The sequence below is a fragment of the Phasianus colchicus genome, chromosome Z (genome assembly GCF_987193195.1).
Source record: "Phasianus colchicus chromosome Z, bPhaCol1.hap1.1, whole genome shotgun sequence".
In the NCBI taxonomy this organism is placed as follows: Eukaryota; Metazoa; Chordata; class Aves; order Galliformes; family Phasianidae; genus Phasianus; species Phasianus colchicus.
In genome coordinates this window covers 63,613,589-63,639,751 of record NC_143476.1, presented here as the reverse complement: position 1 = coordinate 63,639,751, position 26,163 = coordinate 63,613,589, and the positions used below count along the sequence as shown (strand labels likewise).

General features: G+C 39.0%; 1 protein-coding gene and 1 long non-coding RNA gene across 5 annotated transcripts in view; one reads left to right on the top strand and one right to left on the bottom strand.

The window, feature by feature from the left end:
- KDM4C (lysine demethylase 4C) overlaps positions 1–26,163 on the top strand; it is a 301,499-nt gene that overhangs the window by 82,003 nt on the left and 193,333 nt on the right. The window lies entirely within an intron of this gene.
- LOC149913043 (uncharacterized) lies at positions 18,999–22,263 on the bottom strand. Its single transcript, XR_016461832.1, has 2 exons — positions 20,950–22,263; positions 18,999–19,896 (listed from the first exon to the last, which is right to left on the bottom strand). It is a non-coding gene; the product is annotated as an uncharacterized LOC149913043 (long non-coding RNA).

The following is a 26,163-nucleotide window of genomic DNA, read 5'->3' as shown; positions in this document are numbered from 1 at the left end:
AAGAATTGCACTTGAAAAATATGGTTTGGATCTCTTAGTTGCTTGGTTTGGTACTTCAGAAATTGCCTGTGTCAGCAAAATACAGCAATATTTAGGTCAGTTAGTTACTCTAGTCTCCTCAGAGAATATTGCATGTTGATGACTGATTATTTGTCTTCCTACAGGAACACATTCATTTTCACAGAATAGCTTCTAATTGCTTACAGCTGAATTTCTGTCTTAGAAAAAGAAAAACTTCTGAACTACAGTCAATATTCATTCTACATTAATTTGGGGAAAAAAAAAAAAATCAAGCAAAGATTTCCATTAAAGTTGCAGTAAATATTTAGTCTGTGTGACGATATTGCTTTCCTGCACAAAATGGAATGATAAATATTCTGTGAAATCGATTGCAAATGTTAATTAAATCAGAGATCATTTAGGCCGTAAGTACTGTAAACATCAGTTAAGCAGAAACTACAGATGCAGATTCCCCAAATGATTTTCTGTCATTAAGAATACTGAACTTGTGATCTTGGTTTTAGTGTGTGTAGCCTGCCTACTTGTGGTGACTGGGCCCTGGAAGCAGGAAAGTACCTCCACCTTGTTTTACAGGGTTGTTGTCAGACTTTCACTTGGGCAACATATGGAAAGTATTACCAGTTTGCTCCCAGTGTGCTCTTCTCTATGACTGCTGCTGCTTTGCGCTGTGTTTTGTGAGTTAGGTGGGAATATCTGTGCACTTGGAGTGAGAGACAGAGGATGATGAGTAGGAAGAACAAAGGCCATAGAATATATGATTGATACAAACTTAAGCAGAATTAAAAAAAAAAAAAAAAAAAGATTATGAAGTACAAAAAAATGGAATTGGAGAAATGGCTGTAGATGGTTGCACCTGTCTCAAAGAGGGGAAATGGATCCTAGCCCAGGAGCTGTCAGGGTTCATTGAGAAGGCTTTAACCTGGGTATGAAGAGGGAGGAAGTTAAATTGGGGCTCACCAAAGATGAGAGTGATGGAAAAGTGCAGGGATTGGGGGTGAGGCAGATGGCTCAGCTGAAGTGCACCAATGCATGCAGTGTGACCAACAACAGGAGGAGTTTGCAGCAGGCAAAGTATGACTTCACAGAATCAGTGAATCACAGAACCACCAAGGTTGGAAAAAACCTACAAGATCATCCAGTCCAACCAACCACTCATCACCAATAGTTCTCACTAAACCATGTCCCTCAACACAACATCCAAACGTTCCTTGAACATCTCCAGGGAAAGGGACTCCACCACCTCCCTGGGCAGCCCATTCCAGTGCCTGACCACCCTTTCAGAGAAGTAGTATTTCCTAACGTCCAGCCTGAATCTGCTCTGGCGCAGCTTGAAGCCATTCCCTCTAGTCCTATCACCAGTTACACGAGAAAAGAGGCTGACCCCCAGCTCACTACAACTTCCCTTCAGGTTGTCGGAGTAAGGTCTCCCCTGAGCTTCCTCTTCTCCAGACTGAACAATCCCAGCTCCCTCAGCTGCTCCTCATAAGGCCTGTGCTCCAGACCCCTCACCAGCTTTGTTGCCCTTCTTTGAACACGCTCCAGGGCCTCAGTGTCTTTTTTGCAGTGAAGGGCCCAAAACTGGACACAGTACTCGAGATGCAGCCTCACCAGTGCTGAGTACAGGGGGACAATTACTTCCCTGTTCCTGCTGGCAACGCTGTTTCTGATGCAAGCCAGGATGCCATTGGCCTTCTTGGCCACCCAGGCACACTGCTGGCTCATGTTCAGTTGAGCATCAATCAGTACCCCCAGGTCTATTTCCTCTACATGGTCATCCAGCCACTCTGCCCCAAGCCTGTAGCACTGCCTGGGGTTATTGTGGCCAAAGTGCAGGACCCGGCATTTGATGTTGAACCACATCCCAGCTATCCAGCCTGTGCAGATCCCTCTGTAGGGCCTCACTACCCCCAGGCAGATCAACACTTCCAGCCAACTTGGTGTCATCTGCAAACTTACTGAGGGTGCACTCAATGTCCTCATCCAGGTCATCAATAAAGATATTGAAGAGGACAGGCCACAGCACCGACCCCTGGGAACACCTCCTCTGACTGGTCACCAGCTGGATTTAAGTCCATTCACTACCACTCTCTGGGTCCAGCCTTCCAGCCAGTTCCAGAATTTCTAGGTAGACTACATCAGCAGCCTTTCCCTCATCTACCAGATGGCTCACTAGATCATAGAAGGAGATCAAGTTGATCAAGCAGGACCTGCCCTTTGTGAACCCATGCTGGCTAGACCTGAGCCCCCGGTTGTCCCACACGTGCCGCATGATTTCCCTTAAGACAATCTGCTCCATTACCTTCCCTGGCACCGAGGTCATGCTAACAGACCTGTAGTTCCCCGGGTCCTCCTTAGAACCCTTCTTATAGATGGGAGTCACATTGGCAAGCCTCCAGACTTGTTTGCTGGGAAACATCCTGGGATTGCCCCCAGAACGCTAAAGCTACTGGAGTGCTGCAAAGGATGGCTATAAGCTCTTCAGAGTGAATGCGTAAGGAAGGAGAGGAGGTGGCATGGAAGGAGGCATGGCTATATTAGGGAGCGTTCTGATATTGAGCTTGAGTCTGGGAAGGATAAGGTCCCTATAGGTAGGGACAAGGGGGAGAGCCAGCAAGGCTTACTTGCTGGATGGGGTTGGTTATAGGCCATCTAACCAGTATGAAGGGACAGACGAGGACATCTGGCAGAAGTAGCATGATCACCAGCCCTTGTTCTCATGGGACACATCAACTTTCCTAATATATACTGGAAATATAATACAGTGCAGAAGAAGCTGTCTTGAAGGTTTTAGAGGGTTTTTTGAAGATTCCCAGATAACTTCCTGATGCAGCTGATAAATGAGCCCACCAGGGGAGAAAAAGAGAGTCTACCTCCTGTAGAAGAAGAGCCAGGCAACTTAGGGAGAGTACAGAGAAGCTGTTAGGATATGTAGGGAGAAAATGAGAAAGGCTAAAGCCCAGCTTGAGCACTGGCCACTGTAGTAAAAGAGAACAAAAACTTTTTTTACTAATATATTAACAGTAAGAGGAGAGATAAGAAGAATCTCCATCCTTTACTGGATGTGGTGAGGAATGTGACCACTGGGGATAAGAAAAGACTGAAGTTCTCAAAGCCTTCTTTATGTCTGTCTTTAAGAGTCAGACCAGTTACCCTTGGGGTACTGTACCACCTGTCCTGGAAGTCTGGGTCGGGCAGCAGAATAAATCCCCTTTGATTCAGGTGGAAGCAGTTGGAGACCCACTATGCCAGCTGAACTGCCATGGGGCCAGATGGGATCCAACTGAAGGTACTGAGGGAGCTGGCAGAAGTGATAGCCAAGCTGCCTTCTGCCATCCATGCTCCTGGTCAACTGCAGAGGTACCTGAGGATTGAAGGCTTGCTGCTGTGATGCCTTTCTATCTAGAAGAAGGGCTGTAAGGAGGATCCAGGGAACTACAGGTCTGTCAGCCTGATTTCATTGGTGCCAGGGAAGGTTGTGGAACAGATAATCTTGAGTGAGATCACACAACATGTGGGGGACAACCAGACCTAGCTAGCATGGGCTTATGAAGATCCTGCTCAAGCAGGACCTGCTTGACGAACCTGATCTCCTGATGATCCATCTGGTGATTGAAGGAAATGCTGTTGATGTAGTCTACATAGACTTCAGCAAAATCTTTGACACTGTCTGCCACAATATTCTTCTAGGGAAGTGTTAGGTTCTGACTTGTACAGGTGCACTCTTTGCTGTCTGAAGAACTGGCTGGAGGACTGAGCTCAGAATGTGGTGATGGAGTTAAATCCTATTAGCCGGTCATGAATGGTGTTCTTCAGGGGTTGCTACTGGAGCCTGTCTTGTTCAGTACCTTTATTGATGACCTGGATGAGGGCACTGAGCGCACTCTCAGTAAGTTTGCAGATGACTGCAAGTTGGGAGTGAGTATTAATCTCCCTGGGGATAGGAAGGCCTTATAGAGCAATCTGGACAGGGCTGGATTGCTGGGCTAAGACCAGTGTGATGAAGTTCAACAAGACCAAGTGTTGGATCTTGCACTTTGGCCACAACAACCCCAGGGAATGCTACAGGCTTGGAGCTGGAAGACTGTGTGGGCGAAATGGGGCTGGGAATGTTCATTGTTTTGTTCATTGCTGCTTGGCTGAACGTGAGCATGCGCTGTGCCCAGGTAGCCAGCATGGCCAATGGCATCCTGGCTTGGATCAGAAATAGCGCTGCTAGCAGAAGCAGGGAAGAGATTGTCCCTCTGTATTCAGCCTTAGTGGGGCTGCATCTTGAGTACTGTGTTTAGGTTTGGGCCCCTCACTACAAGAAAGACATTGAGGAGCATGTTCAGAGACAGGCAGTGAAACTGGCAAGGGGTCTTCCTATAATTAGTTTGTTAAAGGCTTTTTAAGTTTGAAAATTTGAAATTGTACAAAATAGGGGCAAGTGGAACATATCTTTAGTGTTCTGTGAGTTTTGTCTTTTTCCTAAGGGAGCAACATTTGTATGAGTTGATTGGAAATATGTAGTTTCATGAAGTCATTACACCAATACATTTTCTTACTGTTAGTAAAGCAGCTGGGCCAGTAGTAATTAGCTTGTACGCTTTGTAGGTATGTACTTTGATTTGTGCAGTATAGGTAACTCGAGGTTGAAGATGGGGTTATGTTCAGCTATCCCAGTCACAGAATATAAATACTTATACAGTTATTTTATATCTGGTAAAATAAAAATTCTTTTGAAGTGGTTGAATAGAAAGATACTTCTGCAGTCTGAGAAAAGTCATGTTTTCCTTTAGCAAAAAAATTAATCTTCATTAGATGTAGGAAGGAAACCCTTATCCCTTGCTTCTCAAACATTTGTGATCCATCCATATTTATTAATGTTTTTTTTTTTTTTCCTGTTGTGATCTTTATTTTTAATAAATTCCAGTGTTGCCATCATACAAGGCTCATTTACAAGTGCCAAAATTGGGATTTTCAGTCATGATTTTGTCCTACCCAAATTCTAGTTCCTGTAGGTAGGATCAGTGATCTATATACACTTCAATTTGATACTGGAAAGAGATTCAAATCTTCAATAAAATCCATTTTTTTTTCCCTTGGCATTTCTCTTTTACTTTACTGCTGTTTATGAGTGTTGATTGAAAGGCGTCAGCGTGGACAAGTACTTCCTATTTACAGTGAATCCTTTCACATAACACTTTGTCTGACCTTGTGCACAGTGTCTGAACTGCATGATTCCACCTAATTGTGATGGGTGAAGGAAGTTCACAAAACACAGGGCTGAGTTGAGGTGAAAATTTTGTGTACAAAATGTCCAAGTGATGTGATGAGGGTTTTCTAGTTCTTTTTTACTTGTAAGTGATTATTTTAGACTATTTCTTCCCTCTTTCTTTTGTTAATGTTTAAATCCAAATGTTTCCTTATCCGTTGCTTTTCCAAATCCTCTTGTCTCAGCATCTCACAAGTCTCTGTTATCCCTTGCCACATCAATACCTATCCATACAGTTAAAAGCTTTCTCATCTCCAAATGCTACTCTCACTTGCTGTGTGTGTGTTCTGGCACCACATGAGAACTCTCCTTCAGTGTAAATGTATGTAAATTTTACTGCCTTCTATCAGGAATAGAAGTCACACTAGGTGATTTTACTCATCATTATAATGATTCCTTTGTATTGTAGCTCATTTCAGAACGTGATATGTTTCTAAATGTTGAAGAGTTCTGTGTTGGAAAGCTTTTCATTCTTTAGCTGATGTGCAGAACCTGAAGAGAGAACTCTACCAACCTTTTCTGTTGAAACTGTGGCTTCTTACGAATAATTGCTCTCTTTCGTAAAATTAAGTTGGTAATTACTCATCCATATTCTTTGGTGTGAGCTGCTTAGCAACACCTTTTCTGTGGATAGGTTAGATCAAAGCGCTGGCCTGCAGGTTGTATTTTTCCCTTTGGTGGGATGAAGTGCAGTTGTTTTGATGTTAGGTTTGATGGATTTGTTTGCCACTGCATTCATTAACTTCACATCAAAAAATTGACAGGCTGTTAAATGAAACTTTGGCTTAGATTTTCAGCTTGACTGTTTGGAGACATTTGTGAAGATATTTTGGTTTTGTGCTGTAACAGCCTTAAGCAGTTATGACTGTTTCAAAGGGAAAAAAAAGTTATTTACTATCCTGATTTGTTTGTTTTAAAGAGAGCTATGGTCTTGAGAATGGCCACTTCCAGTTTATTCTATCCAATCAATATTTACTATGAAACATGCAGTGGGAGACAATATGTGTGACTTCAGTAATGATATGAGAGAAGAAATTATACTTAATGAGTACACAATAGCAGTTTTCCAGCTCTTGGAATTTACTGAGATAATACTTTGTTAAAGGAGGTTATTTTGTTGCTTTTGTTCAATAAATTGTTACGGTTGTCTGTTTAAAAAATAAAAATAAAAATTATGCAAAACTCCCCCCCTACCCCTTCTTTTTTTTGAAATGAAGTTGAATGATTTGAAAGTCTGGGCGAAAAAAAAAATAAATTGCTAGTTCCATACTCACATTTAATTTTGAGTGTCAGCAATAGCTACCTGTGAGCTCATGAATGATTATTGCGTCAGTTCATTTTGCTAGTTTGAATTATGTTCTGCTGTCAAAGTAACATTTTTTTTTAAACACATGTTGATACATCAGTTTGCAATGATAGCAGAATCATTCAAGTTGTGCAGGTTGAAAGTTTTTATTTAATAGAAACCATAATTACCTTCTTTATATTGTTGACTTGGATGCTAATGAAACACTACAAGAATTTGGGAATGAGAAATGCTTTCCATGTCTGGTCATAATGTTTGTGTGCCACTTGCTGTGCATTCTACAGAATCACAGAATCACGGAATTGCCAGGGTTGGAAGGGACCTCAAGGATCATGAATCTCCAACCCCCCTGCCACATGCAGGGCCACCAACCTTCCCACCTAATGCTAGACCAGGCTGCCCAGGGCCCCATCCAAACTGGCCTTGAACACCTCCAGGGATGGGGCATCCACAACCTCTCTGGGCAGCCTGTTCCAGCACCTCACCATTCTCTCTGTAAAGAACTTCCCCCTAACGTTCAACCTAAATCTCCCCTCCCTCAACTTAAAACCATTTCCCCTTGTCCTGCTGTCACTCACCCTTTGATTCCCCTCCTGTTTGTAGGCTCCCTTTAGGTACCGAAAGGCTGCAATGAGGTCACCCTGCAGCCTTCTTTTCTCCAGGCTGAACAAGCCCAGCTCTTTCAGCCTGTCCTCATAGGGGAGGTGCTCCAGTCCCCTGATCATCTTTGTGGCCCTCCTCTGGACCCTCTCCAACAGCTCCCTGTCTTTCTTGTACTGGGGGCTCCAGACTTGGATGCAGTTCACTTGAATGTTCATACTCATAGGGTCATCAGTGTACTTTCAGCTGTATGGTTATCATGGAGTGTTCTTTTATTTAAAAAGAAAAAAAAAGTTTGAATCTGTTTTTTATCTTCTGTTTTTGCTCATCTTCCTGCTGCCATCGTCTGCATTCTCTGTTTGGCTCTTACATCACAAACTTGCCATTTCCTGAGAACAGCATCTACAAAAAATCTCTCACATCAGTTTCTCAGTAGGTGGTAACTCGTGTACAAAACTTCCAGTTTTTGTAATACTTAAAGATGTTGAATTTAGAATAGTAATCGCTTTAGAAATAAAATGTTACTTCAAGCAATTTTAAAAGACTTTTATGACATGATTCTCTTAGCAATTTGTAATTTTAAATTTACAAATACTAAGTTAGAGAAATGACTTTTTTTTGTTTTGTTTTGTTTTGTTTTGTTTTGTTTTTAAGCCTATTCTAATGCTCCTTACAATATCCACTTGTATATATCCATGTGATACAGATGCATGCTGGAATATGGTGAAGTATCTTCATTTGAACAATCTGAATTATTTAGAAGTGAGGTGTTTGAAGTTGCAGGTGCCAACAACTCATATTTTCTGTGTGAAACAATAATGATATTTTTACCTGCATATATAACAGAGAATTATGTTTTATTGTTTTCTGTCTTCCCACTTTGTAGATATAATTGCACATTGTGCAAATAATGGCAAATTTGTATTCTGAATCTTAATACGACTGTGTTATTTTCACACTGTGCTATTGTCTAAGAAGTGTCTCAGTACTGAAGTTCATTGTACATTTTTCCTGATTTTTTTTCCCCACGTAACTCTTTTTGTAATGCTACCATATGTGTAGGTAAGGTGATGCATGTATGTTTCTAGTAAAGAACTCTTATGCAAGCTGTGCTATTTTACTCAGTAAGTATCAAACCAGTGCTACCACAAAATATTATTAAGGCAAACACCAGGCTTTTGAAATGTAGTTTTGAATAAAAAAAAGGAGAGAGGGATTACTTAAGGCATGATTATAAATAGAGGAATACGTACGGGCAACTGAGTGGGTAGAAATGATGGAATCTAGTTTTTCTTTGGTTTGTTTACATTGTCTTGTAAAAGTTCATTTTATCAAAGTAATAAGTGAACAACATGAACATATTTAGTAGATTTCCCTTCTCCAAGTTGTTCAGTAGTTTTTGTTTAATAGCCATTCTCACCAACAAGCAGAGTGATCTTTTGTTTTTTTCCCCCTGGAAAAAAGGTCATTAATTTGCAATAAACTTCCATTTCAGAATATAATTTACATGAATCTGTAGGTAAATCAATACAGTTTGTCTCCACTACTTTTCACCAGAAAGCTGATTATTATTTCCTTCATTTACAGAGAAAAACTATTGTCCGTGGGTACTTTCTGTCCATAGATTAATGTCAGCCTGCAAAAGAGATACCACTTTCATTACAGATTTTTTTCACAGAAGAATAATTTCAACTGAGAAATAGCTCTTGTGAACTTGAGACTTACAAGTCTCCGGGTTTGGCTCAGTTGCTGAAACCTGGACAGGTGTCTAGGACCATGTGAAGTGGGGAAGATATTTTGTTTTCCTCTGTCAAACTGTAAGAATACTGGAATGAGACCTGTGTGACTTTTGGAGGTCATGCAGGTGCTACAGCTACCAGAAGCTGGTTCAAGTGGCAGTAGATGCCCAGGCATTTGAAGTGTCAGTATATTCTCTTGTTTATGCCCAGTCAGTATACTCTCTTATTTTTCCTTAAGCAGAGGTTGTGCTAAAGAGCAACTTAATTCTCCTACCATATGTCATGCATCCTACCAGTGTCCTTCCAGATACTGTCTGGCAACTCAAGTCTGTATAGTTTTTGTTTACTTGTATCTGTATATAGAGAAAAAGCTTTGTATAAATATTACTTTCACTCAGCTAAGCTATTTATTTTCTACTGAAACAGCAGATGAGAGGTGAATCCTCCTGCAGTTAATATTAGTTTCACTATACGCTAGAACTTAATAGTACCAGTTCAGAGCAAACAGTGGTGCAATATGAATTACCTGTGATGCTAATGACAGTGAGAGGTTTTGAGGTTTTAGGTAGAGTATATCACAGATTGAATTAAATACTGTATGAACAGTGTCATGCCAAGCCTGCCATGGAGATGCACATGTGCTTGCAGTTTTCTCTCCCTGAAAGCATTTAGAAAATCATGATAAAATGAAGAAGAAGGGTTGAGTAGTGGTAGTATTGCAGATTTGAAACATCCAAGTTTTCTTCATTTCCACAGTTTGAAAGAAATCATATTTTTATAAGCACATAATTCAAAACCCTCTACTTTGAATGAAGAATTAGTGATATACCCATTTCCTGAGATAATTACATCAGGGCAAATAATGTGTATGCTACTTCTAGTACAGATGATCTTATGTATCTTTGTAGATATGTGAGATGAGAGTTGAACGTCTTATTTGGACATTTAGTAACTCCAGTGTATTTATTACTTGAATGTTTCTTTTCAAACCAGCTTCATGTAAACAGATCTTAAGATTTACAAGTCTAACAAAGGATACTAAGATCTTAACTAGTACTGGTTTGATTTTAGATTAAACTAACTGCAAAACATAACTATATGCTTTACAAAAAGGAAGCTATTAGAATATATTTTGAAATAGTCTTTTTATATATTTTACATTTCATTCAACAAATGTTGAATGAAGACCTCAGTGCTCATGTGGTCACAGTTTCTAAGGCTTGTTATCTGCCTTGAAGCATTAACAGCTTTCAACTTGATGGGTGAAAGGTAGAATCAATCACCTTGAATGTGTCATCTTCATCACAGAATATATAGTCCCCTGTCAACTTTATTACAATATTAACACCAAAGAAAAAGATGTATTATTTCATTCTGTTTTTAGTTTATAACCAATACTGTAGCCAGACAACTTCAGGTAATAGTCCGAAGTTTGTTCAGTGTAATGTGGTTTCATATATTCATCATTAACCTCATCAAATCAATTACTAATACATTTAGATCTTAACAACAAAATTGTTTGATCTCATGTACTTTAGATTTTGAGGGGGAATTCTTTGCCTGAAGATCCCATTGCAAATATATATCCTTCTGTAGATGGACTGTTCGAGAGATGTAAAGGAATATGTGCTTCTACGGAGCAATCAGGGGACTGCTCAGTTTAGAAATATTTAGTAAACATTGGAATAGAAATAACATCTCAATCAAGTCTTTGGTGGTGTTGTGCCCGTGTCTGGATTTGCCAGACTATTCCAACTGAATTTGTTCAGTTACTTCTTCTGGATATCTTAGTACACAATAATAAATGTTGTGGTTTTCTAGTGTTTTGTTGTTGTTGTTGTTGTTGTTGTTATTGTTTTTTTTCCCCTCCCCAAAATATTAAGATAAATCAGTGTATGATAATGATAGATAAATCTGAATGTGTTGGTGCATTATTATGAGCGCTGTTGGGAGAAATCTGTGATGTATTGGAATAAATCCAGAGAAGGGCTAAAAAAAAATTACTCAAAAAAGAGGATACCATCAAGAAGTCCCATAAAATCTCATTTATTTTTTCTCCTTTTTTATATTATTGGTGACAGGGTGTTGATGTGTTTGGCTTAATGTGTCAGCTGTTGATATGTTAATCAGAATGTAGGAATTTATCTTGGAATTGAAGATAAGGTAAGATTTTAGAAAAGAAGCCAAATAAGTGGCACTTACTTGGTCTCTTAAATGTTTTTGAAATGGACTGAGGTAAATTCTTGGTGAATGAGTTTGAAGATAGAAATAATTTTGGTGCTTTAGTGTAAATCAAATAGTGTGATGGCTTCTGTTTGTGGTAGAGGTATGAATGAGTGAAAGATTTGAATAAAGCAATTTTTTAAGGAAGCTTTAATGCTGACATTGAAATTGAGTGTAATGAAAAAAACTCATGTCATAGTGATGCTTCTAAAATTCTATAAATATTACTGGATAGCTATCAAACTATCAAAGCAGATATTGGAACTTTGGAGAGTCTACACTTTACACTTTTTGTCAAAAGTCTAAACAAATAATTATATATGAATCAATGTGTATTTGATCCTTGGAAGTGGAAACCTTAAGAAAAAGAAATCATTTTCATTATAATGGTATTATTTTTTTGAATAAGTGAGGTATCTGATAAAATATAGTTTCATATTGTGTCAAAGTGATGTGCTGAAGAAATTCTGTTTATTTAGAAGTTGGAAGAGCACCGCCTTTGCAAGCTTAATTAAGCAAGGAAGACTCAGTTCTATTTGTGCTTCATCTTCAGCACACACTGAATATGGTTGCAGAAAGATAATACAAAAAGGATAAAAAAATAATATGCTTGCTTGCTGTAAAAGAAAGAGTATTTTTAGTCAGGCAAAATGGAATGCTATCCTTCCTGCACTGATCCTGTGTGAGCTTCCCACGGGCTGCAGCTCTCCCAGCACAGCTCCAGTACAGCTCTGTACCCCAGGGCCCACCCTTCAGGCACTGCTCCACACAGGTTCCCATAGGCAGCAGCTCCCCCAGCCCTCCTGCTCCACCACAGGCTGCTCCCTACGAACTGCAACACCATCTGAAGGTGCTCCATGGGTTGTGCCTCCTTCAGGCCTCATCCACTGCTGCACCATGGGCTTCTCCATGGCTGCACGTGGAGATCTGCTCCACATGGTACCAATGGGCTGCAGAGAGACAGCCTGTTCCACCTTGAGCCGCTCTCGGAGGCACACCCAGGGTCACTCATGGCTCAGCTGGGCAGTGCTGTGTCCCTCTTGGAGCAGCTGGAGGTGGCTCTGATCTGACATGGGCTTGCAAAGTCCCTCCTGCAGCCTCACAGCTACCAAGACTTAGCTAGGTAAACCCAGTATGCATTAAAAACACAGTTATAGAACTACTACCATCGTTATGTCAGACTTTGTTATATAAATAACTGAATAATATAAATAATAAAAATGATGAGTGACTCTAAAAATAGTTGTTTTTTTTAAACATTTGGTACATCAAAATGAGAATAAGCAGTAACGAAGAGTAAAACGGTGTGTTGAAATGTGGTACTCTATGTGGAATATAGTTTCAAAGAGACACTAAGAAGAGCTTAAGAAGTTCACGTGATAGAGCTTGCCATATATAAGAAGACAGTATGTTTTTTTACTTGATGAGGTACAGGAATTTGCAGGCTGAGATAACTTTGTTGAAACATTGTTTAGCTGAAAGTTGGCATGTTCGAGTAATGTCCTGAAAAAAGGTTTTTTTATTTTTACTGTTTTCTCTTGGCGTTATTTCAGCTTTTGAGATAAACGCTCTACATAAAATAGAGAAAACAGTATTAAGCTACTTGATGGGAGTTAATCTATAAACTTGTAGCTCTCTTCAACTCATTTTCAGACATTTTCAGACATTTCTCTGTCCAAAACAGAGGCCAAGTATTTGTGGATAATATGTCTGAAGACCTATTATGGTATAGATAGGGAAGAAGGAGTTTTGCACTTGGGCTGGAGGAATCCCAGGCATCCATACAGACTGGAAGGAGCGGTCCTTGAGAGCAGCCCTGTGGAGAAGGACCTGGGGGTCTTGATAGATGAAAAACTTAACATGAACCAGCAGCGTGCCCTTGTGGCTTGGAAAGCAAATGGTATCCTGGGCTCCATCAAAAGAGGGGTGGCCAGCAGGGACAGGGAGGTGATTGTTCCCCTCTATTCTGCACTTGTGAGGCCCCATCTGGAGTACCAGACTGGTGGTCAATGGAGCTAAATCCAGCTGGCGACCGGTCACGAGTGGTGTTCCCCAGGGATCGGTGCTGGGGCCTGTCCTTTTCAATATCTTTATTGATGACCTGGATGAGGGCATTGAGTGCACCCTCAGTAAGTTTGCAGATGACACCAAGTTGGCTGGATGTGTCGATCTGCCTGGGGGTAGTGAGGCCCTACAGAGGGATCTGCACAGGCTGGATAGCTGGGCTGAAGCCAATGAGATGAGGTTTGATAAGACCAAATGCCGGGTCCTGCACTTTGGCCACAGTAACCCCAAGCAATGCTACAGGCTTGGGGCGGAGTGGCTAGAAGACTGTGTAGAGGAAATGGACCTGGGGGTGTTGGTTGACGCTCGGCTAAACATGAGCCAGCAGTGTGCCTGGGTGGCCTAGAAGGCCAATGGCATTCTGGCTTGTATCAGAAGTAGTGTGACCAGCAGGAGTAGGGAAGGCCGCACCTTGAGTACTGTGTCCAGTTCTGGGCCCCTCACTGCAAGAAAGACATTGAGGCCCTGGAGCGTGTTCAAAGAAGGGCAACAAAGCTGGTGAGGGGTCTGGAGCACAGGCCTTATGAGGAGCAGCTGAGGGAGCTGGGATTGTTCAGTCTGGAGAAGAGGAAGCTCAGGGGAGACCTTATTGCTCTCTATAACTACCTGAAGGGAGGTTGTAGCGAGCTGGGGGTCAGCCTCTTCTCTCGTGTAACTGGTGATAGGACTAAGGGGAATGGTTTCAAGCTGCGCCAGGGCAGATTCAGGCTGGATATTAGGAAATACTACTTCTCTGAAAGGGTGGTCAGGCACTGGAATGGGCTGCCCAGGAAGGTGGTGGAGTCCCCTTCCCTGGAGGTGTTCAAGGAATGTTTGGATGTTGTGTTGAGGGATATGGTTTAGCAAGAACCATTGGTGATAGGTGGATGGTTGGACTGGATGATCTTATATGTCTTTTCCAACCTTAGTGATTCTGTGATTCTGTGATTCTGTGATTGTTCCCCTCTACTCTGCTCTTGTGAGGCCCCATCTGGAGTACTGCGTCTAAGTGTGAAGCCCCCAGTACAAGAAAGACAGCTGTCGGAGAGGGTCCAGAGCAGGGCCACAAAGATGATCAGGGAACTGGAGCACCTCCCCTATGAGGACAGGCTGAAGGAGCTGGGCTTGTTCAGCCTGGAGAAAAGAAGGCTGCAGGGTGACCTCATTGCAGCCTTTCAGTACCTAAAGGGAGCCTACAGAGGGGAGGGGAATCGACTCTTTGAAAGGGTAGATAACAGCAGGACAAGGGGAAATGGTTTTAAGTTGAGGGAGGGGAGATTTAGGTTGGACATCAGGGGGAAGTTCTTTACAGAGCGAGTGGTGAGGTGCTGGAACAGGCTGCCCAGAGAGGTTGTGGATGCCCCGTCCCTGGAGGTGTTCAAGGCCAGATTGGATGGGGCCCTGGGCAGCCTGGTCTAGCATTAGGTGGGAAGGTTGGTGGCCGTGCCTGTGGCAGGGGGGTTGGAGATTCATGATCCTTGAGGTCCCTTCCAACCCTGGCCATTCTGTGATTCTGTGATTCTGTGAAACAGTGAAATAAAAATGAACTGATTAACATCATTCAGTTCATTCAGGCGATCCTGAAAATAGGGTCCTGTTGATGTTTTAATGAGAGAGCTTTGATGGACCAAGAGAAAGCTATAGATAGAATTTTGTACTTGCCATACCAGTTCACTTTTACTATTTGATTATTGTTGGCTATAGAGAATAAATGTTTTATTCCTGCATCCAAACAGTGCAATTTATCTTCCTGTATCATAAATTTCATCTCCTACAAGAAGTGATTTTGTTTTGTTTAATACTTGGAACAAAAAAGAAAGGATATTAAAAGGGAAGTAGTTTAATTGATGCAGAACTGGAAATCTTTTGCATGAAAAATTGCAGTAAAAGAAAAAGATCTTTAAGTCTTAGACTGTGTCTCAGTACAGTAGCCAGCTATTGGACTATTTGTTTAAGTGTACTATTGAGAAATACAGCGAGATTTCTGCAAGATTGTTCCTTTAAAACCTAAATGCACTGCTTTTGGTTCAGGATTGGAGAGGAACATTTTTTACATCTTCTTTGCCACTGTTGTAAGCATTTAAAATCAAATTTTCTGATAATAACTAAGGAGATTTGGTGCCAACATTCTTGTGTAAAGATCTGTATACAGCATGGTTAAATATAATTTAACTAATTTAACTATTTAACTAATAATTACCTTAATAAAGCAAGAGTTGAATATTTTTCTTCTTATTATTTTTTTGCTAATTACTTGCTTCACAACCACTAATACTTATTAATCTGAATGAAGTTAACCCCATTAAGTGTTTCCAAGTTTGACTTCAGGATCTGAAGTCAGATTGGTTTTATGGTGCAGGCTGAAGTGATCAGTCAGTGGTGCTCCATGAAGAAGTTGGCTGTTGTATGGGTTCATGAGGTTCTGTACTTGTTTGCCTGAGTAGGCTGAAGTTGCTTCTCTGCTGCTGTCTAGCTCTGTGATTGCTTGGAAAGTACTGGTGGTTTTCAACTGAAAATAAAGATGCTGCTGTCTCTGTAGTTGTAAAAGCATGCGTGGACTCAGAGAATCTGTGCAATTTGTAGGCATCTGATTGGAAGTAAATCAAATTATTTTTTATTTATAGAATCATAGGATCCTTAGAGTTGGGAGGGACCTCTTAAGGCCATCTGGTCCTACTCCCCTGAAACGAACAGGGTCACCACAGCTAGATTGAGTTGCTCAGAGCCAGATCCAGCCTGGCCTTGGAAGTCTGCAGGCATGGGGCATCTACTACATCTCTGGGCAACCTATTCCAGTGCCTCGCCACCCTCACTGTAAAATGTTTTTTTCCTTGCATCTAACCTAAATCTACCATCTTTGAGCTTGAAGCCACTTCCCCTTGTTCTGTCACTAGAAACTCTACTAAAGAGTCTGTCCCCTTCTTTCCTGTAGCTCCCTTTCAGATATTGGAAGGCTGCTATCAGGTCACCTTGCAGCCTTGTCTTCTCCAAATTGAACAGCCCCAGCTCTTGTTTTTTAATCTCTTGTATGTTTGCCTTCAAGAAGTTACTATCTGTTTCATTTTTCCAGCCCTGTTTGCTTTGAAGAGATCTGGAGCAAAAATTGTAATTGTCAAATTCATTCTATTTAATCTTCTTTAAATGTCTATTCAAGATTTGTGTTGAATTTGTGTTGAATTTGAAGAGTTGTTACTTTTTGTGTTCTGCCTTCTCAAACTGGAAAATGCTATTTCTACATTATCATCAGTTCCGGGGAGATGGAGGAGTATTCTGTTACAATTACTTGTACAAACTGGTTTTGACACTGTAGAAGTTTTGGGCAAAGTAGCTAATTCTGGACAAGCCAGTTTCTGACTGTACCCTACGCAATCCTGCCAGTCTGATATTTGGAGCTAGAATTTAGGGAATCTGAGCATTGGTAATCTTACAGGGCTTTTCTTTCCAGAGTGCATGCTGTTTTCAATAGCTGTTAGAAATCACATGTGGCTTACTTGTCATTGTTTGAAAGTTATAAATTGCTTCAAAGCATTCTTTCTTTTAAAATCATTAAACATTGACTTATTCATAATTGTTATCAGGCAGCTTTCTGTTATTTGTTGATTAAACATTGAATGCCTTGTGTTAATGTAACAGTCATGATTCATACAGATATATGTACAGTACTCAGTCATCAGCAGCTCCTCTAGCTGAATCTATTGAAAGGAGAGGCCTTTGTAGTGTTTTGTCAGCAGTTTTATAATGTTTCTGTTTATGATCTCTAAATCCAGAACATCCAGAACACATTTGCAGTTTTAGCAGAGCAGGCAGTTGGCCTCCTTTGCCAATATATTGCCTTTTCTCTCCTTCAACAAAAAGAAGATCTGTAAGAATGAAAACATGGAAGGCTGTTAAAAACACTTATCACCTTCCGATGGACAGATCACTGATTAGAGGAATCTAGCAAGTGTTTTCTAATCTGTACCACTATGTGCTAGAGATCTTTGGCCTGTGAAATGTAGCAGTAAGACGCATGTTAGAGGGGGGTGACAAATCTGCAGGCTTTCGCAGAACCAATTGCCTAGCATATGCATATTTTTTAAAGCAAGTCGCTTCAATGTTTATTTCTCAGTCTCATCAACGTATCATAAACAGCCTAAGCATGCATTCCAATCCTTTAAAAAAAATTAAAAAATTAGCACATGCTATAAAGGGTAGCATTTTCTATTTGTTAATGGAGAGTTGTAAGACTTGTATGATTTTCTTTGTTTACCATCTTAGTATGATATTCCATAGGACGTTGAGATGGTATTTTCAGTCTCCTCTTAAATTTTCATTAGTTTTTCCGTCTGCATAATGAAAGTTTGTGCAGATCATGTTCATAACAAATGCTTAATCATGGGAAAAATGGTAATCTATCTGCTTCCAAATGCTTCTGAGCACCTGCAGTGTGAGTGAGCTATTTCAAAATTTGTCTTGGTAGTCTCAAGTCTTTTTTTATTACGGTTTTGAACTTGTCACTCATTGTAGGTTCTTTTGCCTGGAAAAAAGTGAAATCTTTCATGGTCCTTTTGTGGCTGTTGCAGAAACTGGCGTGCAGTACTTGAGAAGGGTAACTTCTGAAGTTTGCATCTTTACTTTTCTGTTGTTGGCAGTCTTATTTATTAGTTGCCTGTTCCTGCAGACCTAGTCTGGCAGACTTGTTAAAAGAAGCTGACCCTCATGTTATACATGCTGTGGTTATTGAATGTGATATTCAAAGCTATGAAGTTAATTGGACTGCAATCCGAATTCAGTGAGAGGGCTTTTGTAGATTAAGAAAGCTTCCGAAATAATACTGTGCTCTTGATTTTATTGTCTTTGTGTGGAAATAAATAACAGAAAAAAAGCTGCTCTTGCATTCTTTTATCTGGATGAATTAAGTGCTAGCTATATAAAACAAGGATGACAACCCAATGAATGTTTTTCTGACTTGTGGAAGGTGCTGTGCTCTTATAGGTCCTATTGGCCAACAGCATAATTTAGCATCTCTGAAAATCCAGCAGTAGTTTTTTATTTCATTTTGGACAGTATTTTAGTCTTCATCAGTGGGCATTCTGTATCACCAGTGGTGTTCTGTGTCGCTTTGCAACATTTGCCATATAAGCTACTTGTATTTTTGCAGGCAGATTCTTATTTTCTCTGAGATAGCGCTTCTGTAGTACACAAAGTGCTTGTCTTGCAGGAGGAGAGGTGTTAACTTTGTGTAGCATGGGTCTCCTTAATCAACTGGGCAGTAATACTACAGATTAGCCTGGAGACTGAACTGGCTTTCTTTCTTGGGCTCTGTTGCTAAACTCCAGTGTGCATCAGAATCAGTATTTTGTTTCAGAAAGGTAATGTGTCTAAAACATAGCAGCTAATTTAGAATAATGTAAAATTTTATTGGCTGCTGTGCTACCTAGAAAATTGGTAAAAAAAAAGAGTTTAAATTTGAATTCTTTAAATCCAGAGAAAATGAATTTTATGTGTAAGCCTTCAGTTAAATTTTGCTTAAATAATGCAATTTGTATTGTTTATGCTGCTGCAGTTCATTTGGATATTTATTTTTAATTAAAATTCAGTAATCTTGTTTTACCTTCCAGAGCTATTCACAAGATGGCTGAAGAAAATGATTCTTTTTTTTTTCAATCTGGTGTCTGTTTGACATTGAAATTCACTTCCAAACTTGTTTGACTTCTTAATAATTTTCTGGTAAGGTAGCTACCGGGTCACAGCAATGCATATATTGAAAAAAGTCCAAAATGAAAGACTTGCCGTATGGTATCAATTCAGAAGATGAATGCTGTGTTATTCCTTGATTTTTTTTTTTTTGTTTGATTTTTTATTAGTACTATTAGCAGTTAGAAAAGAGAATTTTGATATTGTTGTGAGCCAGTATAAACCTTTATTTGTAAGTGAGCAGTGATAAGCATGTGATTTATTTCTGCATCTGTGCATGTGAAGAAGTCATGGAAAGTGAAGGTTACTAAAGCTGTTGAAGGGCAGAGAAGCTGAGCAGAAAGCTGTAGAGCTAATTGCTTGGCAAATGCCTTGTAACTTAACAGTGGATTGGAAAGCTGAATATATTGAACTAGTTGAGTTCACAGAGGTCTTTGCAAATATTCATGTCAGACAGAAACCTTCCTAAGTGGCAGCATCGAATACCTTGTTTCCAGCTTGGATTAACTGTTAGTGTACCTGAATTCATTCAGAAAGATGGGCCTGCTGTTGCCAGTACTGTATTTTGCACTACTGTCTGAGTTGTATTTTGCCTGCAGTTTCAATTACTTGAAAACACAGTATAGTAGCAAAACTGAACAGATTATCAGAATTGACTGTGTCAATATGTGAGTGTCACTCATTGTGACTCCTCTGAAAGAGGATACAGAAAGATTATTAATATTATATGAGTCTTGGAAGCAGGTTAGGATTAATACTGTTTTCTCAGAACTAACTTTAAATGAGAATGCAGACTGTCAGCCAATAAAGTTTTTTTCTTTTTTTTTAAATATATTTTTTTCCCACTGTTGAAATTTGGTCCTTTAGAAAATTTACTTTTGGCGTCGATTATCAAAACTGTGTTGAATACAGCAGGTGTGCAGATGTCTGGAAAAGGGCTGTGTTTACTTCAGTAAATCTTGAAATGGAATGCTCTGAGTTAGGCAAACAAGATTCATGCCATATTTGTTATCCATTGATAACTTCATAGTGACCTGAAAGATAAACATAAATCTCTTCCTGTCATTTGCTTCCTTTTTTGGCCACATCTGAAATAATTACTGGTGCTAACTTCTGTACAGATGGTGAAAGACTCCGAAAAGTAGATTCTTAGAAGGAAAGTTTTTTTTTTTTTTTAAATTTTATATTTCCTCTGTTATGGTTGTAATGCTCAGGATTTTGTGTTGGCTTTTAGGAACTGCTGCTATCTTATGATTTACCATAGGCAAAAACAAGAAGCAAGTTTTTTTTTTCTAGACATTTATGTATCATTTACAGTTAGAATAGGCACAAATAAATATCATTTTAATTGTGAAGAAATATACCTTTATGAAATGCAGTTTAACAGATAATTGTGCAGAGCTTCCTGTATCAGGAAACACTTTTATTCTTAATTTCTTATGGATGACATGTAATTTTGTCTCTGCTGAATTCCTGAAGATGTTGCAGGAGTATCAGTCAGTATCATGATGAACAAGTTGCAATGTACTACAGCTGTATTGTGCCTATTGAGATATGTAGATTGGCTGTAGAGCACTTCATTTACCTCCAATGGAATATTATGTCAATCAGTAGATGTCTTACTTAGTAATGTTTACTTTCCAGCATAATTTTTTTTTGTAATGTGACAGCCACTTAGGACTTTGATACAATGACTTGTGTGATAAAAACACGTAATCTAAGAGTTACTTCTGTTAATACTTGCTGTCCTGATTTAATTTGTGCTATGGCTACTGTGTCATCTTCTCCATGCTATAAATGGTTTTCTTTATTTTAAACGTATTATTTTGGAAACTTTGTCACAATTTAAATGGTTTTTCCATGTCTGTTGATGGAAAAAATGGTTTTCATTCTGATATTTACTCTCTTATTTTTTCCATTTACCATCATCTTTGATGTTTGCTTTCTTTATTGCCCAGCATCATAGAATCCTAAAATTACCAAGGTTGGAAAAGACTTTCAAGATCATCCAGTTCAGCTGTCCACCTATCACTGATATTTCCCCACTAACCCGTATCCCTCAGTACATCTAAATGCTTCTTGAATACCTCCATGGAGGGTGAATTCACCACCTCCCTGCGTAGTCCATTCCATCACATGAACACTCTCTTGGAAAAGTAGTATTTTTTAACATCCAACGTGAATCTCCCCTGGCACAACTTGAGGCCATTCGCTCTTAAAATATTGCTGATTACATGGGAGAAGAGGCTGACTCCCACCTCACCACATCTCCTTTCAGCCAGTTGTAGTGAGCGATAAGGTCACTCCTAAGTCTCCTCCAGACTAAAGTGCCTAAAATGTTGTAGTTTTTATGATTCTTCATCGGTATTCCACATTGTAACAACATGCAGTGAACTGGGAGTTAAAGAGTTAATGCTGTGGTTCTATGGTTTGTCCCTTGTTCTGATCTCTTAGTCTCAGCAGAGAGGAATGAACTGCCACTCCCAGAACATTTCATTTTTCTGTTTTCTATTTTCCGTTTGGAGAGAAGGATAAAGCTGAGTGGAAGTTGTGGAACTGCTTCTCTTTGCTCCCTGGCCATTTCACCTGCAGCATTAGAATAAGGATTTCAGTTTTGGAAACTCTTTCACATTTTATTTGATTTATTAGCTTCAGTTCCGATCATATTGTATTATATTGTATTATCTCACATTCCACTACTATATTTAGTAAACTGAGTTTTTCCATAGTTCACTGCTGCTGTTTGCCTTGTGTAGGCTCATCTCCCTGCCATTTTTTTCCTTCTCTCCCCCCACGTCCCTGGTGTGAGTCCGTGGGTCCCTTTGCCCCCTTGTCATGGAACCAGGCCCAACTGTGACATAATCTCAGTTCTTCAGCTGCTCGTCATGACGGCTGTGTTCCAGACCTCTCACCAACCGTGTTGCATTCCAGGGCCTCGATGTCTTTCTTATAGTGGGGCCCAAAATTGAACACAGCACTCCAGGTGTGGCCTCACCAGTGTTGATTGCAGAGCAACAACTGTTTCTGCTGGCAACACTATTTCTGACATAAGCCAAGATGCCATTAGCCTTCTTGGCCACTCTGCTTGCTCATGTTCAGATGGACGTTGACCAATACCCCCAGGTCAGTTTCCTCTACACGGTCTTCCAGCCACTCCTACCCAAGCATGTAGTGTTGCCTACTGTTTTACTTGCATATGCCGGCCACTGCAGTTGTGAAATGGACTTGCATTTTTTAATTACTTCAGTGACTGCTTGGCAGCACTACATGACTGCAGTATAGCCAACCTGCATACAACTTTTTATTAGACCGTTATACTGTACAACAGTCAGTAAGTCTCTTTGAAGCAAATTCTAAAGATAACACTTACTCTTTTTTAAATTCTAAAATAAGAATTTTGGTAGTCCACCTGTCTGTTTTTTGGCTCTTCAGGCTTTCTGCAGATTTTACTCTTTGCATGTTCAATACGTTCAAGAATTTTTCTGACAGACTTAGTATTTACTTTGTTTTTTATTTTATTTTTTTTTAATTTGAATGGGTATAGATAGAAGAAAAGGTTAATGACTTTTTGAACATTTTTAATTCTGATTTCTCTCATTGGGAAAATAAGTACAGAAGAAGTCTATTTCAGGAAAGATCTAGTTTACAATTTTGTTGTATCATTTACTTCATTAAGAAGGAAGAAGGAAGCCATGAAGTTGGATGGCTTGCAATAATGAAGACAAATGAGATGGTATTTTGAATAAGGAATGGGTAAAATTAGCACAACAACCTTAGTGTAAATTCAGAAGTTGGAGAAGTTTGGTGAGCAATTGCTTCATTTTATTGTATATGATTATCAGTTTATCATGTCATTTTGGGTGCCTTATGTTTTTTCCTCAAAGTCCTTTAACATAAAGACTCTTTCCACTTATTCCTATTTCCATTCCAGCGTCTTTTGTAACACGTTAATTCTTTGATCATCACTTCAATTTAAGAGAATGTTTATTCTTGAGGTGTCTGTTTCTGAAACCACAGTGACAGCCTTTCCTTTTGGCTGCTTTTATCCCAAGTTCATTGAGCCTGCTTTTAATGATTTCTTTAAAACCTCATTTTATTCCCAGCACTTAGTTCAGATTGGCCAGAAATCACCCATTCATTTTTCTATCAAGTGCAATTGTTCTGTTTTCATAGGAATATCTTAAGACCTCCAATCTAAGGATGTATCCTGACTGGGGATTTATGTGTTGCTGTTGAGATCTTTCTGCTTTGATAACTCAAAAATGAGCATGTCAATTCTGGTCTTGTCACTGAAGTTCAGTTTCATGTATACTGGTAAGCTTAGAGATTGCCAGTGTTGCTATCAATACATATGTATATGGGATGTACATATGTATATGGGATAGCAGCTTATTGCTTCGTTAACTAAATGCTTTGTAGCTGTGATAATGCTTATAATCCTCACTAGAAAATATTTTACTTTATTTCTTTTCTTAGAAGAATATATGAAATCTCTTGAGTCAGTGGGTTTGAGAGGTAAATCAAGATTATATGAAGAAAATAGAGGAACTGAGAGGAAAACAAGTTACGGAAAACAATTACGTAGTTATTCTGCTGAGCCAAATATTAACCTTGCCTGTTCTAAAGATACTTTTTTTTTTCATTTTGGTCTTTGTAATATGTACTGTGTAGTATGTAATATGTATGGTTTTAGAAGACATTTGCAAGTTCAAATTCTAGAGTTCCTGTTTAGAAAAGAAAAATGTGATAAGCATGATGGAGGGAAATATATGATCATCTTCTTTCTTGGTTGTATTGGCCATAGTGGATATGAATGTTATAGGTGGATATGAAGGAAATTTGGGTTCAGTTCGTAGCCAACAGTATAGACTGTAGAAATTGAAATAAAACTCTTTGAAGGGATACAGTAGAGTTGAACAATTGGAAGGGATCTTCAAAGATTGTTGAGTTGGAATACCTGACTGGCATTGTCTGAATGCCTCTGGAACAATTATGAGCATCAATCTGGAACATCAGTCACCTCATTAGGAGCCCTATTCCAGTATTTGACTACCTTTGTGATGACTGAATTTTTCCCAATGTCCAGCCTGATTTTCCCCTGAAAGCTCTGTGTCGTCCTCCTTCTGCCATTGTTTCCCAGGAGCAGAACCTGGCACCTCTTTCTGCTTCGCCTCCTCAGAAACCTGCAGGAAGCAATGGATTTAATAGAGTGGTAAATAGTGATCAGCAGCGTATAATGGAAATAAAAAGAAAATATACATCTTTAAGTATAACAATATCCTTCTTCTCTTACATTAATTGCTGGTTCTGATTTAATCCCACCAAGATAAAAATCTAAGACAATCATAATTTAGTGTTCTCTTTTCCATCATCTTAAACGTGTTAGCATCATAAGCATGTTTTCCTTCTATTTGCCTATTTTATCTCAAGCCTTAAAATCTTCTCTATTTTTTTTTTTAAAAGGCAAAATGAGAACAACCTAGAGAAAATGTAAGATCATTATTTGTGTGCTGGGATGATATACTGCCTTGTTTCCAAGGTGATGTTATTTATTTTTTTTTTTTTGTTGTTGCTAATCATATTTTAAATATAAGGAAATCAGAGGCCTATATAGATTAGAGTTTAAAGACGTGGTATGAGATGAAATTACCTAGTGTGATCTAATTAACACGTCATAAAACTGCAGTTAAGATAAAGCAATTGTACTTCAGCTTATGCAGGACCCAGAAATTAAAGGCTAGAAAGAAATTTATGCTATAATTTAATCTACTGAAGTCTTTCAAAGTACATTCAGCTGTGTCTGCACGGCTGCTGTTCATTTGAACTAATTGTATTGAAGATAATTAACTAGTCTAGATAAAGGCAAGGATAAAATGAGCAACACTTTATGTAAACTCTTCCTATACAAGGTGTTTCATTAGCTGGCTCACATGGTTATCTCTGGCTCCAGTATGTATTAGTAATGCATCAGCATTGCCAGCAGTAAGCTATAGTAATGGTGAAAAAAGTAAATTAAAGAAGACAGCAAGAATTTTTTTCTAATGATCAGAATAGTTGTAAATGTAAATCCAAAGTTTAACCAGCATGAAACCTGGAGGCTGTATGAGAGCAAGCAGTTTGATTTATAGGCTATTTTTATCATCAAATAACCTCTATAGGCCAGATACGCTGTTTTTTCCCAACCTCTCCTACATACTGCATTTTGTAAACTGCCTTTTAACATCAACGTGGAGTAGATTGTTTTTCTTATTACTAAATATTTTGTGTCTGTTTGAAGAGCAATTTGAATGTTAATGAAAATGCAGCTTGATTGGATAAATATTTTCAAATAGGAAGTGATTCAAAGTGAGACCATGCAGATAAATTTATCTTAAACTAGTTTATTTTCCCGTTCTTGGAGCAGAAATTTGAAGGAAAAAAATGCTTTTTCTTTTTTTTCTTTTTCTTTTTTTTCTTTCTTTTTTTTTTTTTTTTTGCTTCAGGTCTTTTATATTGCTCAGTTTGCTGATAATTCTTTGAGGAAACAGAAGTGACATTTGGAATCTGTAAGAATTATAGCAGAACGAATGTTTTAATTTTAGTAATATATGTTTTATAAAATGCATTTGTTGGAGCAAGAGCTCTTGTTTTATGTCCATTTTTAGCTATTCATCAGCAGAGGGCAATATAACCATACATTTCCTTGGAAAGATCTAATTTGTTGATCTTTTTATTTCTAGTTTTAACTAAAAGAGCACCTGCTTGTAAATTCTGAGGAAAATATGTGAACTCATGAGGAAAAAGCAATGAACTGTGGTATTAGTATTCCTTATACACTTTTAAAAGGCTGTAGAACTTTCTAGTGGTTGTACTGTATGGGAGGTATTCTCTAAGTTCAAAGGCGAGCAGATAATATCCAGACTTTGTGGAGATGGCAACGTGTACTATTGTTTTTTTTTTACTGGAAGTGTACAGTGCTGTCAGGTAAAGCATCTTTTTGTGATTTTTTTTTTCCTTGGACAGACTTCTACAAAATATTTGAGGCTTTCTGTCATTTCTTTTTATGTTTTCTGGTGGTAATTAAATCTGTTACTAAAAACTGATATTACTGTACACACTGCATAAGCACGTTATAAGATGAGATCAATAGGTCTGCAGTGTTGAGAAAAAAGGGATTCAAGTCTCCATTAAAACTCAGTCTTTCTTCATGTTGTTACAAGGAAGGTATTGTCTTATGGCTGGGGTGATAAGGGGAGCCTTTACAGTCCTTAAGAAGTGTGGGTGCCGTGACCTTTTAGTGTACATTGTGTTAATGCTTATTT